This window comes from Phyllobates terribilis, unplaced genomic scaffold (genome assembly GCF_046119375.1).
Source record: "Phyllobates terribilis strain yellow unplaced genomic scaffold, ASM4611937v1 Scaffold_11__3_contigs__length_659146591, whole genome shotgun sequence".
NCBI classification, from domain to species: domain Eukaryota; kingdom Metazoa; phylum Chordata; class Amphibia; order Anura; family Dendrobatidae; genus Phyllobates; species Phyllobates terribilis.
The window spans coordinates 34,671,217-34,691,018 of record NW_027362771.1 but is presented as its reverse complement, the minus strand read 5'-3'; the positions used below and the strand labels follow the sequence as shown (position 1 = coordinate 34,691,018).

At 42.9% G+C, this 19,802-nt stretch overlaps 1 protein-coding gene across 2 annotated transcripts in view; it reads left to right on the top strand.

The window, feature by feature from the left end:
* Positions 1–19,802, top strand: part of FAM193B (family with sequence similarity 193 member B) — a 75,751-nt gene that overhangs the window by 7,608 nt on the left and 48,341 nt on the right. Inside the window, exon 2 of one of the 2 annotated variants that reach the window (XM_073651180.1) lies at positions 15,230–15,286. The exons of the other annotated variant lie outside the window; for it this stretch is intronic. The gene's annotated coding sequence lies outside the window, so the exon portion shown is untranslated. The remainder of the gene's footprint in view (positions 1–15,229; positions 15,287–19,802) is intronic. 2 annotated transcript variants of the gene reach the window in all.

Sequence of the window (19,802 nt, the reverse complement as noted above, 5' to 3'; positions counted from 1 at the left end):
ACGCCTCCACTGCTATATCTGTGTAATACACGCCTCCACTGCTATATCTGTGTAATACACGCCTCCACTGCTATATCTGTGTAATACACGCCTCCACTGCTATAGACTGCTATATCTGTGTAATACACGCCTCCACTGCTATATCTGTGTAATACACGCCTCCACTGCTATATCTGTGTAATACACACCTCCACTGCTATATCTGTGTAATACACGCCTCCACTGCTATATACTGCTATGTCTGTGTAATACACACCTCCACTGCTATATACTGCTATATCTGTGTAATACACACCTCCACTGCTATATCTATGTAATACACACCTCCACTGCTATATCTGTATAATACACACCTCCACTGCTATATACTGCTATATCTGTGTAATACACACCTCCACTGCTATATACTGCTATATCTGTGTAATACACACCTCCACTGCTATTTACTGCTATATCTGTATAATACACACCTCCACTGCTATATCTGTATAATACACACCTCCACTGCTATATACTGCTATATCTGTATAATACACGCCTCCACTGCTGTATACTGCTATATCTGTATAATACACGCCTCCACTGCTATATACTGCTATATCTGTATAATACACGCCTCCATTGCTATATACTGCTATATCTGTATAATACACGCCTCCACTGCTATATACTGCTATATCTGTATAATACACGCCTCCACTGCTATATACTGCTATATCTGTATAATACACACCTCCACTGCTATATACTGCTATATCTGTATAATACACGCCTCCACTGCTATATACTGCTATATCTGTATAATACACACCTCCACTGCTATATACTGCTATATCTGTATAATACACACCTCCACTGCTATATCTGTATAATACACACCTCCACTGCTATATACTGCTATATCTGTATAATACACACCTCCACTGCTATATACTGCTATATCTGTATAATACACACCTCCACTGCTATATACTGCTATATCTGTATAATACACACCTCCACTGCTATATACTGCTATATCTGTATAATACACACCTCCACTGCTATATACTGCTATATCTGTATAATACACACCTCCACTGCTATATACTGCTATATCTGTATAATACACACTTCCACTGCTATATACTGCTATATCTGTATAATACACACCTCCACTGCTATATACTGCTATATCTGTATAATACACACCTCCACTGCTATATACTGCTATATCTGTATAATACACACCTCCACTGCTATATACTGCTATATCTGTATAATACACACCTCCACTGCTATATACTGCTATATCTGTATAATACACACCTCCACTGCTATATACTGCTATATCTGTATAATACACACCTCCACTGCTATATATTGCTATATCTGTGTAATACACACCTCTACTGCTATATACTGCTATAGCTGTGTAATACACACCTCCACTGCTATAGCTGTGTAATGCACACCTCCACTGCTATAGCTGTGTAATGCACATCTCCACTGCTATAGCTGTGTAATGCACACCTCCACTGCTATAGCTGTGTAATGCACACCTCCACTGCTATAGCTGTGTAATGCACACCTCCACTGCTATAGCTGTGTAATGCACACCTCCACTGCTATAGCTGTGTAATGCACACCTCCACTGCTATAGCTGTGTAATGCACACCTCCACTGCTATAGCTGTGTAAGGCACACCTCCACTGCTATAGCTGTGTAAGGCACACCTCCACTGCTATAGCTGTGTAAGGCACACCTCCACTGCTATAGCTGTGTAAGGCACACCTCCACTGCTATAGCTGTGTAAGGCACACCTCCACTGCTATAGCTGTGTAAGGCACACCTCCACTGCTATAGCTGTGTAAGGCACACCTCCACTGCTATAGCTGTGTAAGGCACACCTCCACTGCTATAGCTGTGTAAGGCACACCTCCACTGCTATAGCTGTGTAAGGCACACCTCCACTGCTATAGCTGTGTAAGGCACACCTCCACTGCTATAGACTGCTATAGCTGTATAATACACACCTCCCCATGCTATATAATGATCTATAAATGTGTGTGTTTAGAAAGTGTTGGCACCCTTGAAATTGTTTCGGAAAATCATTGCAATTACCGTATATTCCGGCGTATAAGACGACTTTTGAAGACTGAAAAATCTTCTGTCTAGTCTGGGGTCGTCTTATACGCCGGTAATGCTTTTGAACTTTCAGAAATTGACATGCGGGGATACTCTGGGGGTGTTAATTAGCTGCCGTGGCCATATCCCTGCCATGTCGGAGTTAATATAAGGTGGAGGGAGTTAAAATACGGCGGCGGTAGGTCCAGATAGTCAGCGCTTCTGTGCTGAAACGGACACATCGCTGCGTATTCCCAGCTCCGGACACAGCGCAGGGCTTCTGTGCCGACAGCTTTCACTTGTCACAGAAGCGCTGCGCTGTGTCCGGAGCAGGGAAGTTCGCATCGCTTCTGTGACAATATATGAAAAGCCGGCAATTCAGCAGCGGCATAAGCCGGCACCCGACAATTTAGAATAGAAAGAATAGAGCTTCACACATAGATTAGATAGATAGAAACATGTCAGTCACATATATATGAAGTACAGTGACAGTATTGCTTACTGTACTTGTCATTTAGTGTAAAGGATTTATTAAAACAAATAATAGTGTTTTCATGCACCGTCTCTTTAAAAAAGCCGGCCGGCAATTCAGCATCTGTTCCCGACAATTTAGAACAGAAAGATAGAGCATCACACATAGATTAGATAGATAGAAACATGTCAGTCACATATATATGAAGTACAGTGACAGTGCTGGTTACTGTACTTGTCATCTAGTGTTAAAATAACGGATTTATTAAAAAAAAAATTGGTGTGGGGTTCCCCTTAATTTTAGTCTCTAGCGGAGGTTAAGCAGACAGCTGGGGCAGATGTTTGAAGCCTGGGAAGGGGATAATACCCACGGAGCTTCCCAGGCTACTAATATCAGCCCCCAGCTGAATACCTAGCCTTTACTAGCTATTAAAATGGGGGATCCCAAAAAAATGACGTGGGGTCCCCCCTATTTTAATAGCTAGCAAAGGCTAGGCAGACAGCTGGAGGCTGATATTAATAGCCCAGGAAGGGTGCCATGAATATTGGCCCCCTCCCAGGCTAGAAACACCAGCCGTCAGCCGCCCCAGAAATGGCGCATCCATAGGATGCGCCAATTCTGGCACTTAGCCTCGCTCTTCCCACTGCCCTGTAGCGGTGGCAGTGGGGTAATAGGGCTGGGGTTGATGTCAGCTTATAATGCCAGCTGACATCAAGCCCAGGTTAGTAATGGAGAGGCGTCTATAAGACACCCCCATTACTAACCCCATAGTAAAAGTTAAAAAAAACACAAACACCCAGAATAAACTCCTTTAATTGAAATAAAGACACAAATCTTTATTGTTCTAAATTAAACCATACTTACCATCACGCCCATTCCAGCTGAAGCCAACGATCTCCTGCAATAAAAGAAAAATAATAAAGCAACCTCATCCTTACCTCTCCATGGTTCCCAGGACGGGTCCAGCTCTGCTACATCGAGATGACAGGCTGGACCGCAGCAGAAAGCTGCCATCCAGCCTGTCATCCCGCAGACACTGAGAAGCGCAGGCATGCTTGCGCTCCTCAGTGTCTGACTGTGACGGCATCCAGATGAGCCGACAATGAACTCAGCTCACCTCCTGGACGTCCGTCACTGACAGCGTGGGAAACTTCTACTGCGCATGCGGGGAGCAGGAGAATTTTCCCACGCTGTCAGTGACGTGCATGAGGTGAGCCGAGTTCATTGGACATGATCTTGGCTCATCTGGATGCCGTCACAGTCAGACACTGAGGAGCACAAGCATGCCTGCGCTTCTCAGTGTCTGCCGCATGGCAAGCTGAACGGCAGCGTTCTGCTGCGGTGCAGCCTGTCATGTGAATGTAGCAGAGCTGGACCGGTCCTGGGAGAGGTAAGGATGAGGTTGCTTTATTATTTTACTTTTATTGCAGGAGATCGTTGGCTTCAGCTGGAATGGGCGTGATGGTAAGTATGGTTTAATTTAGAACATTAAAAAATTGTCTTTATTTCAATTAAAGGACTTTATTCTGGGTGTTGTGTTTTTTTTAATTACTTTACTAGAAATTCATGGTGGTCATGTCTAATATTGGCGTGACCCCATGAATTTCGGGCTTAGGGCCAGCTGATAATGCCAAGCTGGCCCTAACCCCTTTATTACCCAGTGAGCCACCGCACCAGGGCCCTGGATGAGTTGGGTACAGCGCCAGAAGATGGCGCTTCTATGAACGCGCCATTTTCCGGGGTGGCTGCGGACTGCAATTTGCAGCGGGGGGGGCCCAGAAAGCTTGGGTCTCCCTGCGCTGCAGATTCCAGCCCCCAGCTGCCTAGTTGTACCTGGCTGGAAACAAAAATAGGGCGAAGCCCCACGTATTTTTTTTTTTTAATTATTTCATGAAATAATTAAAAAAAAAGGGCTTCCCTATATTGTTGTGTCCGGCCAGGTACAAATAGGCAGCTGGTGGTTGGGTGCAGCCCGTTCCTGCCTGCTGTACCTGGCTGGACACAAAAATATGGCGAAGCCCCACGTCAACATTTTTGGGAAAAATTAATTACAAAATTAATAATTTAGGGACTGCATCTTTATTAACCCCTCAATTGTCATTTAGTGTTAAAATAAAGGATTTTTTAAAAAGAAAATTGGCGTGGGATCCACCATCATTATAGTCTCTAGCGGAGGTTAAGTAGACGGCTGGGGCAGATGTTTGAAGTCTGGGAAGAGGGTAATACCCACGGAGCTTCCCAGGCTACTAATATCAGCCCCCAGCTGAATACCTAGCCTTTACTAGCTATTAGAATGGGGGACCCCCCCAAAAAATGACGTGGGGTCCCCCCTATTTTAATATGTTTATGAGTGACAGTTTTCCTGCTATATACCTGCATGTCATAAGAATTTAAATTAAAAAAGGACCATGTTAAATTCAAATCTGTTTTTTTTTTTAATTTTTACCGGTGTTTGGTATGCGTTGGAAAAGGGGTAGTCTTATACGGTGAATATATCCTAAACTCTATATTTTAACAGGAAAGTAGGGGGGTCGTCTTATACACCAGGTCGTCTTATACGCCGGAATATACGGTACACATGTTTTGTTATTCACATGTTTTTCATTTGTGTATATTGGAACAAAACAAATAAGCTGAGAAAAGAGGCAAATTTGACACATATTCACCCAAAATCTCTAAAATGGGAAGGATAAAATTGTCACCTTTCCAAAATGTGGGTTAACAACTTTGTTTCAAGCATGTGATGCCAAATGTGAGTTTGAACAAGCAAGTAACAGTTGTTCGCAATATGAAAATCACACCTGAACCAGATGAATAGGGGAGAAGTTGACTCAATCTTTGCATGGTGTGTTTGTGTGCCATACTAAGAATGGAGAACTGAAAGAGGAGAAGAGAACTGTCTGAGGACTTGAGATCTAAAATTCTAAAATATTAGATTGTAAAGATCTAAAATATCAACATTCTCAAGGTTGGCAAGTCCTTCACCAGAGATCTGGATGTTGTTTTGTCCACGGTGTGCAACATAATCAAGAAGTTTGCAACCCATGGCACTGTAGCTAATCTCCCTGGAGATGGACGGCAGAGAAAGTTTGATGAAAGGTTGCAACGCAGTATAGTCTGGATGGTGGATGAGCAGTCCTAATCAAGTTCCAAAGAAATTCAAGCTGTCCTGCAGGTTCAGGTGAATCACTGTCAGTGTGAACTATTCATCGACATTTGAATGAAATGAAACCGTATATGGCAGAAGACCCAGGATGACCCCACTACTGACATTGAGAAATAAAAAAAGGTTAGACTGCAGTTTGCCTAAATGTACCCAAGTCAAAATCCTTCTGGGAAAGCGTCTTGTGGACAGATGAGACCAAGATCGAGCTTTTTGGTAAAGCACATCCTTCGACTGTTTACCAACAACAGAATGAGGCCTACAAAGAAAAGAGCACCGTACCTACAGTCTAGTTTGGTGGAGGTTCAAAGATGTTTTGGGGTTGTTTTGCTACTCCTGCCACTGGGAACATTGAATCTGTGCAAGGCATCTGAAGATTACCAAAGGATTTTGGGTCGCAATGTAGTGCCCAGTGTCAGAAAGCTGGGTTTGCATCCTAGGTCATGGGTCTTCCAGCAGGACAATGACCCCAAACATACTTCAAGAAGCTTTGAGAAATGGATGGAAACAAAGCACTGGAGAGTTCTTAAGTGGCCAGCAATGAGTCTGGATCTAAATCCCATTGAATACCTGTGGAGAGATCTTAATATTGCTGTTGGGAGAAAGCACCTTTCAAATATGAGAGACCTGGAGCAGGTTGCAAAAGAAGAGTTGTCCAAAATTCCAGATGAGAGGTGTAAGAAGCTTGTTGATGGTTATAGGCAGGGATGTGGAGTCGGAGTCTGTATAAAATGGACCGACTCCAACTCCTAAAATACAGAATAAATTGGGTACAGTAGTTCAATGCAGTTTGTGGGGAATATTTTTTTCATAAGAATTTGGGAAAGTTATGAAATGTCTGTCCTATTTCTGATCTAAGGATCTAGACTTTTAGCTGAGATGAATGTGTGCTGCACGAAGTGATAAATTTGAACATGAGCCGTGTATGAGGGAGTCGTGGAGTCGGAGTCATGGTCTGAGGTTTGGCTTACCGACTCCACAGCCCTGGTTATAGGAAATGATTAATTGCAGTTATTTATTCCAAAGGGGGTGCAACCAAATATTAAGTTGAGGGCCAACAATTGTCAGGCCCATTTTTGGTGTTTTGTGTGAAATTATGTTCAATTTGCTTTTTTTTTTTTGTGTGTGTGTGTTTATTTCCTTGTGTGTTTCGGAACGTGTATAACAAAATGTGAAATTGCAATAATTTTTTGGGAGAAATACTTCATTTTCTGGAACAATTGCAAGGGTGCCAGCACTTTTGGCCTTGACTCTCTTTAATGTACACCTCCCCTACTATATACTGTTATGTCTATGAAATTCACACCCTCCTACTGTATACTGTTATCTGTGTAATGCACACCTTCCCTACTATATACTGTTATGTCTGTGTAATGTAAGCTCTGCGCTACTATATAGTGCTACAATCCATAGATATTACAGCATAAAGTAAAGAAAGGTGTACATTTATGCAATGTACACCCTCCCTTGCTTTATACTGTATGTCCTCTGTTTTATACACCCTCCTTCACTATATACTATGTTCTCCTGTATTATACACCACCTGTAGTATACTGTACAGGGCTGCCACCAGTAATTTCGGGCCCCCTTGAGACTCCGCCAAGGCTCCACACCAGCTCCGGCTCCATCCCTCGGACCTTCCACAATCCCACCGCCCACTCTTGGAAAAACTCTACTTTCTGCACCACATCTTCACCAATCACACATGAACAGTTCCCTTCGAACACCATATCACATACATAGTCAGCAGCTTTGTTTTGGCCAAAAGATTTTTTTAAGCCGACATCATGACAAGGAGACTCTTCTGGCCGGGCCCTACACTGCTGTAACCTATTAAATATTTCTTATAATACCCAATATTCTTTTTAGGTATATTTTTATTTATGGTAATGTCGCATACATTTTTTAAAATGACCAATAATACCACATACAAGGGACAAATACCACCACACCATGACCAGATCACATATTACCACCACATAGTGACCGAATACTACAATACTGATCATTAATAAAAAGGAGAATACTAATATTACCATAAGTACCATTATACACAGGAGCTCTGTACATAGTATACAGTATATAGCGTCAGTGTACAGATAATACGCTGACTTACCGGTGACTTTTCTAGTTGAAGGCCTTCATCTTCGCTTTTCTTGTTCATCCAGCACAGACCGCCATCACTTCTTCCAGCCAGGACTTGTCGCTGCATAAAATAAGTTATCTAGAGCAGCTTCCAGAGCACATTTCCCAATTTCCCACGTCCCCCAATGATAATCTGCATGTTCTGTGCACATGCTGCGGAAATTTCCGCTGTGGACTATCATTGCGGAAAAAAACGCAGCACTACCAATTATTTTGCGGAAGAGCTGCGTTTTCGCCGCCATTGACTTGCATTAGAACGCGCCAATTCCGCAAGACTGCATCTGTACTTGCGTAATTGGCGCGTTCTAATGTGCGGATGGTACCCGGGTGTAGAGGAGAGGAGAGTCTCATCCACACCCAGGTACCATTAAAAAAGCTGTAAAAAAAGAATAAAATAAAAAATAAATATATACTTACCTTCTGACGGCCCCCGCTGCGCTCCTCCTTGCTTCCTGGCACTTTGCGATGGAATGAAGGACCTGCGCTGACGTCAGAGTCATGTGACTGGTCACGCGACGCTGACGTCGACAGGTCCTTCAATCCACCGCTGCCGGCAGCCGGCAGCCGGGACGGTGAAGCAAGACTGCGGGGGCCATCGGAGGGTAAGTATAGATTTATTTTTTTATTTTTTGACATTCTCTCGGTCACACTATATAAATCCATGCTGTTTGCATGGATTTATATAGTGTGACCAAGTTGACCAGCACTTTCCAAGTGATGCTAAAATCGCTTGGAAAGCGCTTGTCAACCCGCATGCGGAAATGCAAATGAAGAACGCTTCACTTCCGCATGTCCCTGGCAGGAAAACGCATGTACAATCCACATGCGTTTTTTGCTGCCAGGGAGATGCAGAAACGCTCAGGAAAAAATCCTGAGCATTTCTGCATCGTGGGCACATAGCCTTAGGCTGTGTGCCCACGTAGAGTTTTACAAGCGTTTATGCTGCGGAATTTCCGCAGCATAAACGCTTGGTAATCCGCCCCCCATGGTCCCCAATGACAAGCCGCACTTTCAATGCCCATGTTGCGGATTTTTCCACAGCGTTTATGCTGCGCTCAAAAATCCGCAGCATGTCCATTAATTTTGCGCACACGCAGCGTAATCTCCGCCATTGACTTGCATTGAGACGCATATAATCCGTGTCAGTACATTTGTACTCACGGATTATATGCGTTTCTATGTGCGGATGGTACCCAAGTCTGGAGGAGAGAAGACTCTCATCCTGACCTGGGTACCATAGAAAACTGTAAAAAAAGAATTTAAAATAAAAAATAAAGTTTATACTCACCTACCGATGTCTTCCCGGTGTTTTGTCTGCTCCGGGACGGTGTCTTGCAATGTTCACGTTGATGTGAAGGACCTGCCATGACGTCACTGAGTCATGTGACCCATCACGTGGCTCAATGACGTCACCGCAGGTCCTTCACACTACCGCAAGCAGTGCAAGACACCGGACGGAGCAGACAAAACACCGGGAAGACATCGGAAGGTGAGTATAAACTTTTTTTTTTATTATTTTTCACCATTCTTATTCTTTTTTTTTTACTAACTTGGTCACACTACTATAAATCCATGCCGGTTGCATGGATTTATATAGTGTGAACAAGTTGTCAAGCACTTTTCCAAGTGATGCTAAAATCGCTTGGAAAAGTGCTTGATAACCCGCATGCGGAAATGCATGTGAAGAACGCTTGACAAACGCTTCTACCTGGCGGGAAAAACGCATGTAAAATCCGCATGCGTTTTTCCTGCCAGGCAGAAGCGTAAAAAATATGCTTCATTTCCGCAACGTGGGCACATAGCCTTACACAGGTGATGGAATTATCCCCTGAATCATGAAAACATGGCCTGCTGGTGCCTCCTGAGGACTGAGTTGGGGAACCCTGTTCTGGGCAATGAAGTAACAGGTTGGTGACGTATTGCAACATCGATCTCTTTTGATTCTTCAAGAACCCTTCGCCACCTTGGGTTTTACAGTTTTTGCATTTTCGTTTTTTGCCCCCCTTCTCCCCAGACCCATAACTTTTTATTTTTTTATTTTTCCATTAATATGGCTATGTGTGTGTACTTGTTTTTTTTGCAGGACAGGTTGTACTTTTGAACACCATTGGTTTTACCATATTGTGTACTGGAAAACGGGGGGGGGGAATTCCAAGTGCGGTGAAATTGCAATAAAAAGTGCAATTCCACAATTATTTTTTGGGTGTTTTTTTTACCATGCTCATTAAATGCTAAAACTGACCTGCCATTATTATTCTCCAGGTCATTACAAGTTCATAGATGCCAAACATGTGCAGGTTTTTATTTTTTTTTTTATTTAAAGCGCACCTGTCAGCAGGATTGTGCTTAGTAAACCATATACACTGTCAGGTGGGCGCCGTTACACTGAGTAAAATGATACCTTTGTTGATGAAATCCGTCCAGTGGTTCTTTTATAATCTTTATTTTCATTTCTGACATAATGATATGCTCGTGCTTCGGGGTGGCCTTTGGGTAGGGGCTGTAACTGGTGCTCTGCTTATGTATTCCTATCTGTGCCTTCTGACAGGTCACTGTGCTTTCAGTGACCTGCCTACTATTTTAAATACTGCCTGTGTAGTATATGTGCCAAACATGAATTTTACATGCACCAAAATGGCCGCTGCCCACACAGTAGCATCTTTCGGTTGCTGAGAGATGCTACTGTGCAAGTGCGTTAGGCGGTGCCATATTGCTGCAGGCAAATTTATTTTTCCTCCAGCAACATGGCGCCGCTGGCATCTATCTGCAAGCGATAGATGCTACTGCGCAGGCGCTAATTTGCTAGCGGAAAAAGAAATTTGCCTGCAGCAATTTGGCCCTCGCGCTTGCTCAGTAGCATCTCTCGGTTGCGGAGAGGTGCTACTGTGTTTGCTCGGCGACTTATTGCTGCAAGCAAATTCTTTTTCCTCCAGCAAAATGGTGCGTTCGCTGTAGCATCTCTCGGCAACTGAAAGATGCTACTGTGCATGTGCGCACGGCGGCGGCCATTTTGGTGCATGTAAATTTTACTTTGGCACAGAAATTACACAGGCAGTATTTAAAATAGTAGGCAGGTCACTGAAAGCACAGTGCCCTGTCAGAGGCCAGAAATATGAATACATAATGAGAGCACCAGTTAAAGACCCTCTCCAAAGGCCGCCCCGAAGGTCGAGCATCTCATTATGGCAGAAATAAAAATAAATATTTTAAAAGAACCACTGGACGAATTTCATCAATAAAGGTATCATTTTACTCACACTGTCAGGTGGGCACCATTATACTATGTGGTTTACTGAGCACAATCCTGCTGACAGGTGCGCTTTAAGTAGTGGAAAAAAATGGTGCTTTTTTTTTTTTTTTTGAGACCCATGGCTTTTTCATTTTTTTGGGATCTGCGGCTAGGTGAGGGCGTATTTTTTGCGTGCCGATCTGACTTTTTTATTGATACCATGTGTTTTGAACTCCCATTGTTGCATTTTATTGCAATGTTGAGGCAACCAAAAAGACGTAATTCTGGCGTTTTGATTTTTTTCTCGTTACGCCGTTTGCTGACCGGATTAATCCTTTTTATACATTGATAGATGTGGTGATACCACATGTCTACTTTTTTTTTTTTTTTTATTGTTTTATTTTGAATGGGGCACAAGGATGGTGATTTGAACTTTCTATATATTTTTGTATTTTTTTTTTTTTTTAAATAATAACTTTTTTTTTCCTTCAATAGTCTCCGTTGGAGACTAGAACCTGCGATCTTCTGATTGCTTGTGTTACACATAGCAGGGCTTAAGCCCTGCTATGTGTAACAAAAATGCTCATCTGTTATGAGTGCCGACCACTATCGGCACAATCACAGAGGTCTCCTGCAGACCCCAGGTTGTCATGAGAGCCCACGATCATGGGATTGGCGGGTCTTATGACGCGCTTCCAGCTCGGCCATGTTAAATACCACTGTCGGAGTTGACAGCGGCATTTAACATGTTAACAGCTGTGGGTGGATCACGATTCCTCTCGCACCTGTTAGGGGCACATGACAGCTGATCAAATCAGCTGTCATGTGCCAGGAAAGATGGAGCCCATATCAAAGGGGAGGGAGACGACTTTGCACGTACTTATATGTCCTAGATCGTTAAGGGCTTAAAGCCTGGATGCTGGATGGAGAGTGATGCTCAACTAATCTCTCCAGAACTCCCCATTAGTGTTTTGGTTGGGTTCAGATCAGGAAACAGATTTAGTTGCCAAGTATGTCACCCTGTTCTTCAGAAATGCAGAGCGTGGCTTTAGATGTCTTTTAGATCATTGTCATGTTGGTTAAGTGCACGTCTTCCAAAGACACAAATTGCTGGTTCTATTTCATTATAGAGTGAATTCATGATACATACCATGAATGAAATGTAGCTCCCCAACACAAGTAGTACTCATACTCCACCCCTCCCCCCATATAAGGCCACTGCCATGTTTCACTGTAGGCACCATACATTTTTCTTAGTACTCATCATGCCATACAGTTTTGACATATGTTCTAAAAACATTTATCTTGGTCCCATTACTCCAAAGTATAGAGTCCCAGTAGTCTTAATATTTTTCAGCAAATTGTAGGTGGACTTTTTTTTGCATGGGCTTTAGGAGAGGCTTCCTTTGTGGACAACACCTATGCATGCCATTCCTCTGCAGTGTATGTTGTATTGTGTCACTGGAAACACCCTGTTTGGCTTTCTACTTTTTTTTAGCTAACTGCAGTGAACTTGTACAGTATGTCTATTTTCTTCAACCTTTCTCATTCGAAGATGCTCCTGTTCAGGTGTTAACTTTTATATTTGACCTGGATGTCTCTGTGAGATGGTGGTTGCAGTATAATCTTTGTAAAATTCTTGTGTCACTTGACAAGTAAAGTTTTGCTGATCTTCTTGTTGCCTTCACCTTTCTTGTCTAAGGAATTTGTTTTCTTTCTCAGATCTTGTGACATTGCTCTTCCACGTGGTGCCATTGTTGACAGGGACAGTGTTTTCTTTATAAGTAACCTTTTATAGTCAACTGTCTGCTAGATACATGTTTAACCCCTTTCTGACGTGAGGCGTAATAATATGTCCCTGTGCCCTGGGCCTTAATGACCAGGTTCGTATTATTATGCCTTGGCGATCACACCTGCACAGAGGCTGTGTTGGCATGATCGCCGCCGGGTGTCCGCTGATTCTGACAGCTGACACGCGGCACTCTGCCAGTAGCGGTCCCGCACCATTCCCGGCACAATAACACCCAAAATGCTGCGATCCAAGTTGATCACAGCTTTTTGGGAGCAGGCAGAGGCAAGACAGCCTGTCTTGCCTCGGATTGGAGAACCCGCGCTGTCAGCATGGGGTCCTGATCGTTGCCATGGTGACCCGATGTCGTCATGACGACATCCGCGTCACAAAGCATCAGCAAGATAGATCATGCACTGCGCATGATCAAACTAACTTGTGTCAGTGCAGAGCTGACATCCTGCATAGCATAGGGATGCTCCTGCATCCCTATACTATACAAGCGATCAGCATGCAAAAAATGAAAGTCCCATAGTGGGACAAAGTTAAAGTGTCAGAAAATGAAAAAAAAAAAAAATTGTATAGATAGATAGAAAGGAGAAAAAAAAAAGTAAATATATTTGGTATCGCCGCATCCGGACCTATAAAACTGTACCATTATTTAACCCCTCTAGTGAACACGGTAAAAACATAAAAATAAACGAATCAAAAAATGGTGCTTTATCATCATATCGCCAAACATAAAATGTAATAAAACGCGATAAAAAAGACAAATGCAAATAAAAATGCTACCGCTGAAAACGTCATCTTGTCCCGCAAAAAACAAGCTGCCATATAGCTCCATCAGCCGAAAAATAAGTTATAGCTCTCAGAATAAAGCGATGCAAATAAAAATATTTTTTCTATAAAATAGTTTGTGTAAAAGCTCCAAAACATAAAAAAAGATATTAATGTAGTATCGCTGTAAACGTACTGACCTGAAGAATAAAGCTGCCTTTATCAATTTTACCACACGTGGAATGACATAAAAAATTCCTGAATTTTTGTTCATTCTGCCTCCCAAAAATTGGAATAAGAAGCAAACAAAAAATGTCACGTTCCCTAAAATTGTACCAATAAAAACGTCCACTTGTCCTGCCAAAACCAAGCCCTTATATGACTCTGTCGGCCGATATATGGAAAAATGATAGCTATCAAAATATGGCGATGCAAAAACTAGACTTGGCAAAAAAAAAAAAAAGGGTCTTTTAGTGTGTGACAGCTGTCAATCATAAAAACCCGATATGAATCTGGTATCGCTGTAATCCCACCGACCAGAATAATAGTCACCTAATCACTTACACTGCACGAGGAATGGGTGTAGGGTTGGGGTTGGGGTTAGGGTCGGGATTTATTTTTCAAAAGTAAAGAAAAAAAAAATTATGATATAGTGACTAGTGTTGAGCGCAAATGCTCACTGGTGCTCGAGTAACGTACTTGAGTCTCCGCCCCATATTCTTCACAGCTGTTATCTAGCCAAAAAAAACATTTGGGGATTGCCTGCTATGCACAGGCAATCCCTCCCCGCATTATTTTTTTTGGGGGTGTCTAACAACTATGAAACATGCAGGGTGGGGACTCGAGCATGTCATTCGAGCACCCGCAATACATCGCGCATACCCGAGTACCCAATGCAAACACTAGCGAGCACTACATATTCAATATGACGACCTAATGTTATCAAATTCTGTGTCGTACCTCTGGGTTCAAAATGTTCACTATACCCCTTGATAAAATCCTTGAGGGGTCTAGTTTCCAAAATGGGGTCACTTGTGGGAGGTTTCCCCTGTTTAGGCATATCAGAGGCTCCCCAAACGCGACATGGCGTCCGCTAATTATTCAAGCAAATTTTACATTCAAAAAGTCAAATGTTGCTCCTTCCCTTCCGATCCCTGCCGTGCGCACAAAACAGTGGTTTTCCCCCACAGATGGGGTATCGGCGTGCTCAGGATAAATTGCACAACAAATTTTGTGGTCTATTTTTTACTGTTATCCTTGCGAAAATAAAAATAAATTGGGTCTAAGGGTATGTGTGCACGTTAAGGATTTGAAGCAGAAATTTCTGCAGCTTTTCTGCATCTCCTTGGCAGGACAAAACGCTGTAGAAAAACTGTTTTTGAAGGGTTTTTGGAGCTAAGTAAAGTTATTTGGTGGGACATTGCTTTTTGGATTACCGTCAGAACTGGGGTGAGTATATTGGTTAATTTAAATGATGAAAGAATGTGTCTGTTGTATTTCAAATAGTGTTTACTCTGTTTATTTAACTCTTTACTTTACTTTAATTAGGTTTGGTGATGAAAGGGTCCGATTAACACCTTCTCAAACAAAAGAGCTAGGTTTCAGGTAATCACATTCACCCAATCGTCATTAGCATTAATATGTAATTTCTGGGGCAACTGTGAGCTGCTAGTTATAGCCTAGGAAGGTGCCATTAGACAAAAATGGTCCTTGGCTATTAACAGCTCACAGCTGTTTCGTTAAGTGCTACGTCCCCACGAACAGCAACCAGCAGTGCTTTGGACGCAGCGTATTTTTGCTGCATCCAAAACGCGGTGTTCTAATGTCGCACTTTTGTTGTCGGTATATGTGAATCCACTGCATATAATGACACTTTTATCAGCCAAAATCTGCAGCTGACACTAGCGTGTCCATTACAGAAATTGACATTCTGCGGGTGAGTTTGGGTATGTGGCCACAGTCAGGAGCCGCTGCAGATTTGACGCTGCGTGTTTATACAGCATCAAACCCACAGCGTCCAGATCTTACAGCATAGTGGATGGGATCTCTAGAAATCCCATGTCCATTATGCGTGCATCAGAGGCTGCGAATCACCCGTGGACACTGACATGCGGCGTGTCTTTCAGGACCACACCATGTCAAATTCTCTTGCGCAGTCGCTAGTCTCTGCAACTGAAATTTGACCACTAGAATATATTGAATGCTGTAAATCCACATGGTTCAGTGAACACGTATATTTGCCTGCGTTCAATAGAATGCAACGTTTTGGACGCAGCAAAAAATATGCGTCCAATGCGCTGCTACGTCTGGATTGTGGGCACATTAGCCTACAATTTTAAAAAAATATATATATATATGCTGTGGGCTCCTGCGTCATTTTCATATCTAGCAGAGGGAAAGCCAACCGCCGGGGGCTGGTATCATTAGCCGGGGAAGGGGCCATTAGCCAAAAATGTTCCCTGGCTATTAATATCAGCCCACAGCTGTTTGCTTAGCCTTTACTGGCTAGATTACAGGTAGACCTGAGAAAAAAAATTGATGTAGCGTCCCCCTGTAAAATCTAACCAGAAAAGGCTAAACAGACATCTGCGGGCTGATATTAATAGCCAGGGAAAGGGCCATAGGTACTAGCCTCCTCCGCAGCTAATAATATCCGCTCACAGCAGTCCCAGAAATGGCGCATCCATAAGATGCGCCAAATCTGGCGCTTAGCCTCCGCTCTTCCCACTGCCCTGTAGCAGTGACGAGTGGGGTAATGGGGTTGGGGTTCATGTCAGCCTTGTATTGGCGGCTGACGTGAAGCCCAGGTTAGTAAAGGAGGGCGTCTATAAGACTCCCCCATTACTAACTGCGTAGTAAAGTTGTCGCCGCTTTTTAAACAAATACATGGCCAGAATAAAGTATATTTTAATCTGTCCCTGAATTTCTTGATCTTCTGAAAAAAAAGTAAAATAAGAAACCATATCCCTCATCTGTCCGCCGTCACGATTGTCCCTTGGTGATCCAGGTCACTTCTACAGCAGCGACATCAGCAGTCACTTATGTCACTGCTGTAGAAGACCACAATGTACACTGACAGGGGTGTAAAATCACTCCTGTCAGTGTACATTTCTGCTGCAGGAGTGAGTTCAATGGGGTTCATCAGCTGATCAGCCCCGGTGACCTCAACACCAGTACTGGTGGGAACATTCTTAAGAATGTTCCCACGCAGCATTGGTGCCCGTAAAGTGAGAGCTCACGTGATCGCAGGTCCCGGCAGTGCAGCACACTGCTGGGAGCAAGCACGATCCCCGCAGTGTACCGCTGGGCTGAAGACATCGCAGAGGACCAGGAGGACACTGGGGGCTGCCGGACAGGTGAAAATAGTGTTGTGGGTTATTTTACTTTTTTTTTTTTTTTTCTTTTACTGCGAGTGGTTCCTGGCTTGGCTGAGGAGACTACTACACCCCTCAGCCGCGCTGCTCTCGCTGTTATCAGCTGCAGTGGCGGTAGGATGAGGGGAGTAGTACTCATTAGGATGAGGGGAGTAGTACTCATCCTCTGCCAACTCGGGTTCCACCCGCAGCGTTTCACTGCCCACTGGCTTTAATTGAAACGCAGCAAATCCGCAGGTATAAATATTATATCTGTGGATTTGCTGCAGTTCAATTAAAGTCAATGGGTGGGAAACGATGCATAGAAATGACATGCTGCTTTTTTTTTCCCCACATTGGCAATCCTGGCAGAAATTTCTGCATCGTGTGCATAGCACATCAGGATTGCCATTGCAATACCTGGCAGACCGATTACCAAGCGTTTTCGCGATGAAAAACCGCCGCAAAAACGCTACGTGTGTACTAAACCTACAGTAAAATTTTTCTGAAAAAAAAAAGTTAAATGTTAATTTTTTTCCTTCCACATTCCATTAATTCCTGTGAAAGGTTAATAAACTTCTTGAATGTGGTTTTGAGCTCCTTGAGGGGTGCAGTTTTTATAATGGTGTCACTTTGGGGTATTTTCTGTCATATTGACCCCTCAAAGTCACTTCAAATGTGATGTGGTCCCTAAAAAAAAAATAAAAAAAATAATTCAGAAATGTTGGAAAATGAGAAATCGCTGGTCAACTTTTAACCCTCATAACTCCCTAATAAAATAAATAAACTTTGGTTCCAAAATTGTGCTGATGTAAAGTAGAGATGTGGGAAATGTTATTTATTAACTCTTTTGTGTGACATATCTCTCTGATTTAAGGGCATGAAAATTCAAAATTTAAAAATTGAGAAATTTTCGCCAAATTTCAGATTTTTTCGTAAACTAACGCAAGTCATATCAAAGAAATTTTACTACCATCATGAAGTACAATATCATGAAAAAACAATCTCAGAATCAGTGGGATTCGTTGAAGCGTTCCAGAGTAATTACCTCATAAAGTGACAGTGGTCAGAATTGTAAAGATTGGCCCGGTCATTACCGTGCAAACCACCTTCGGGGGTAAAGGGGCTAATGAATTAGACTTGCTTGTGGTTGAATTCTTGTTAATTTGACTTAGACTTTCATTGTGGTGCACTAATTTTTTGCAATGTGGTATTGAATTAATATAAGAAAATTTACTTTTTTGGGTGTGCAAAATAACAAGTCTTGTTGGTCATTGATTTCGAACATTTGTGGGAGTATTCTGTAGTAAGGTTAGCCCATGGAAAATGTTTATTCCGAAAGGAATCCAAAGGCTTTGTGACAAATCTGTTGGGGAGTGCTCATTTATGCTGTGCACTTTACTATCATGTCTTCTGTATTATGCACCTTCTCTACTGTATATTAAATGTCCCCTGCGATTCTCCTCTTTTACTGTATAATATTTAATCTCCTCCATATTATGCACCTCGCCTATTTTATATTGTTACATATCCTCAAGTTCTAATATTTATTATATAATTTACAGCACAGACCAAAAGTTTGGACACACCTTCTCATTTAAAGATTTTTCTGTATTTTCATGACTATCTCTTCAACAACTGTTAAGAGGAGACTTTGTGCAGCTGGGCTTCATGGTAAAATAGCTGCTAGGAAACCACTGCTAAGGACAGGCAACAAGCAGAAGAGACTTGTTTGGGCTAAAGAACACAAGGAATGGACATTAGACCAGTGGAAATCTGTGCTTTGGTCTGATGAGTTCAAATTTGAGATCTTTGGTTCCAACCACCGTGTCTTTGTGTGACGCAGAAGAGGTGAACGGATGGACTCTACATGCCTGGTTCCCACCGTGAGGCATGGAGGAGGAGGTGTGATGGTGTGGGGGTGCTTTGCTGGTGACACTGTTGGTGATTTATTCAAAATTGAAGGCATACTGAACCAGCATAGCTACCACAGCATCTTGCAGCGGCATGCTATTCCATCAGGTTTGCATTTAGTTGGACCATCATTTATTTTTCAACAGGACAATGACCCCAAACACACCTCCAGGATGTGTAAGGGCTATTTGACCAAGAGGGAGAGTGATGGGGTACTACGCTAGATGACCTGGCCTCCACAGTCACCAGACCTGAACCCAATCGAGATGGCCTGGGGTGAGCTGGACCGCAGAGTGAAGGCAAAAGGGCCAACAAGTGCTAAGCATCTCTGGGAACTCCTTCAAGATTGTTGGAAGACCATTTCCGGTGACTACCTCTTGAAGCTCATCAAGAGAATGCCAAGAGTGTACAAAGCAGTCATCAAAGCAAAAGGTGGCTACTTTGAAGAACCTAGAATATAAGACATATTTTCAGTTGTTTCACACTTTTTTGTTAAGTATATAATTCCACATGTGTTAATTCATAGTTTTGATGCCTTCAGTGTGAATGTACAATTTTCATAGTCATGAAAATACAAAACGATCTTTAAATGAGAAGGTGTGTCCAAACTTTTGGTCTGTACTATATAACCTGCTGCTAGGTAGTCAAGCATATTCATAAGCTTATATTCATAAGCCGCTCCCCGGTCCTCCCTTCACACTTGTCGTCGGGAGATCAGCGGCCCTAGCCGCTGATCTCCCGACGGTAGCCACATGGAGGTCAGCAGCGATGCAGTCGGAAGTACAGGCAGCGCCGCTCCCCGGTCCTCACTAACACGGTTCGCTGATTGGTCGCGGTCGGCGGCCAATCAGCGA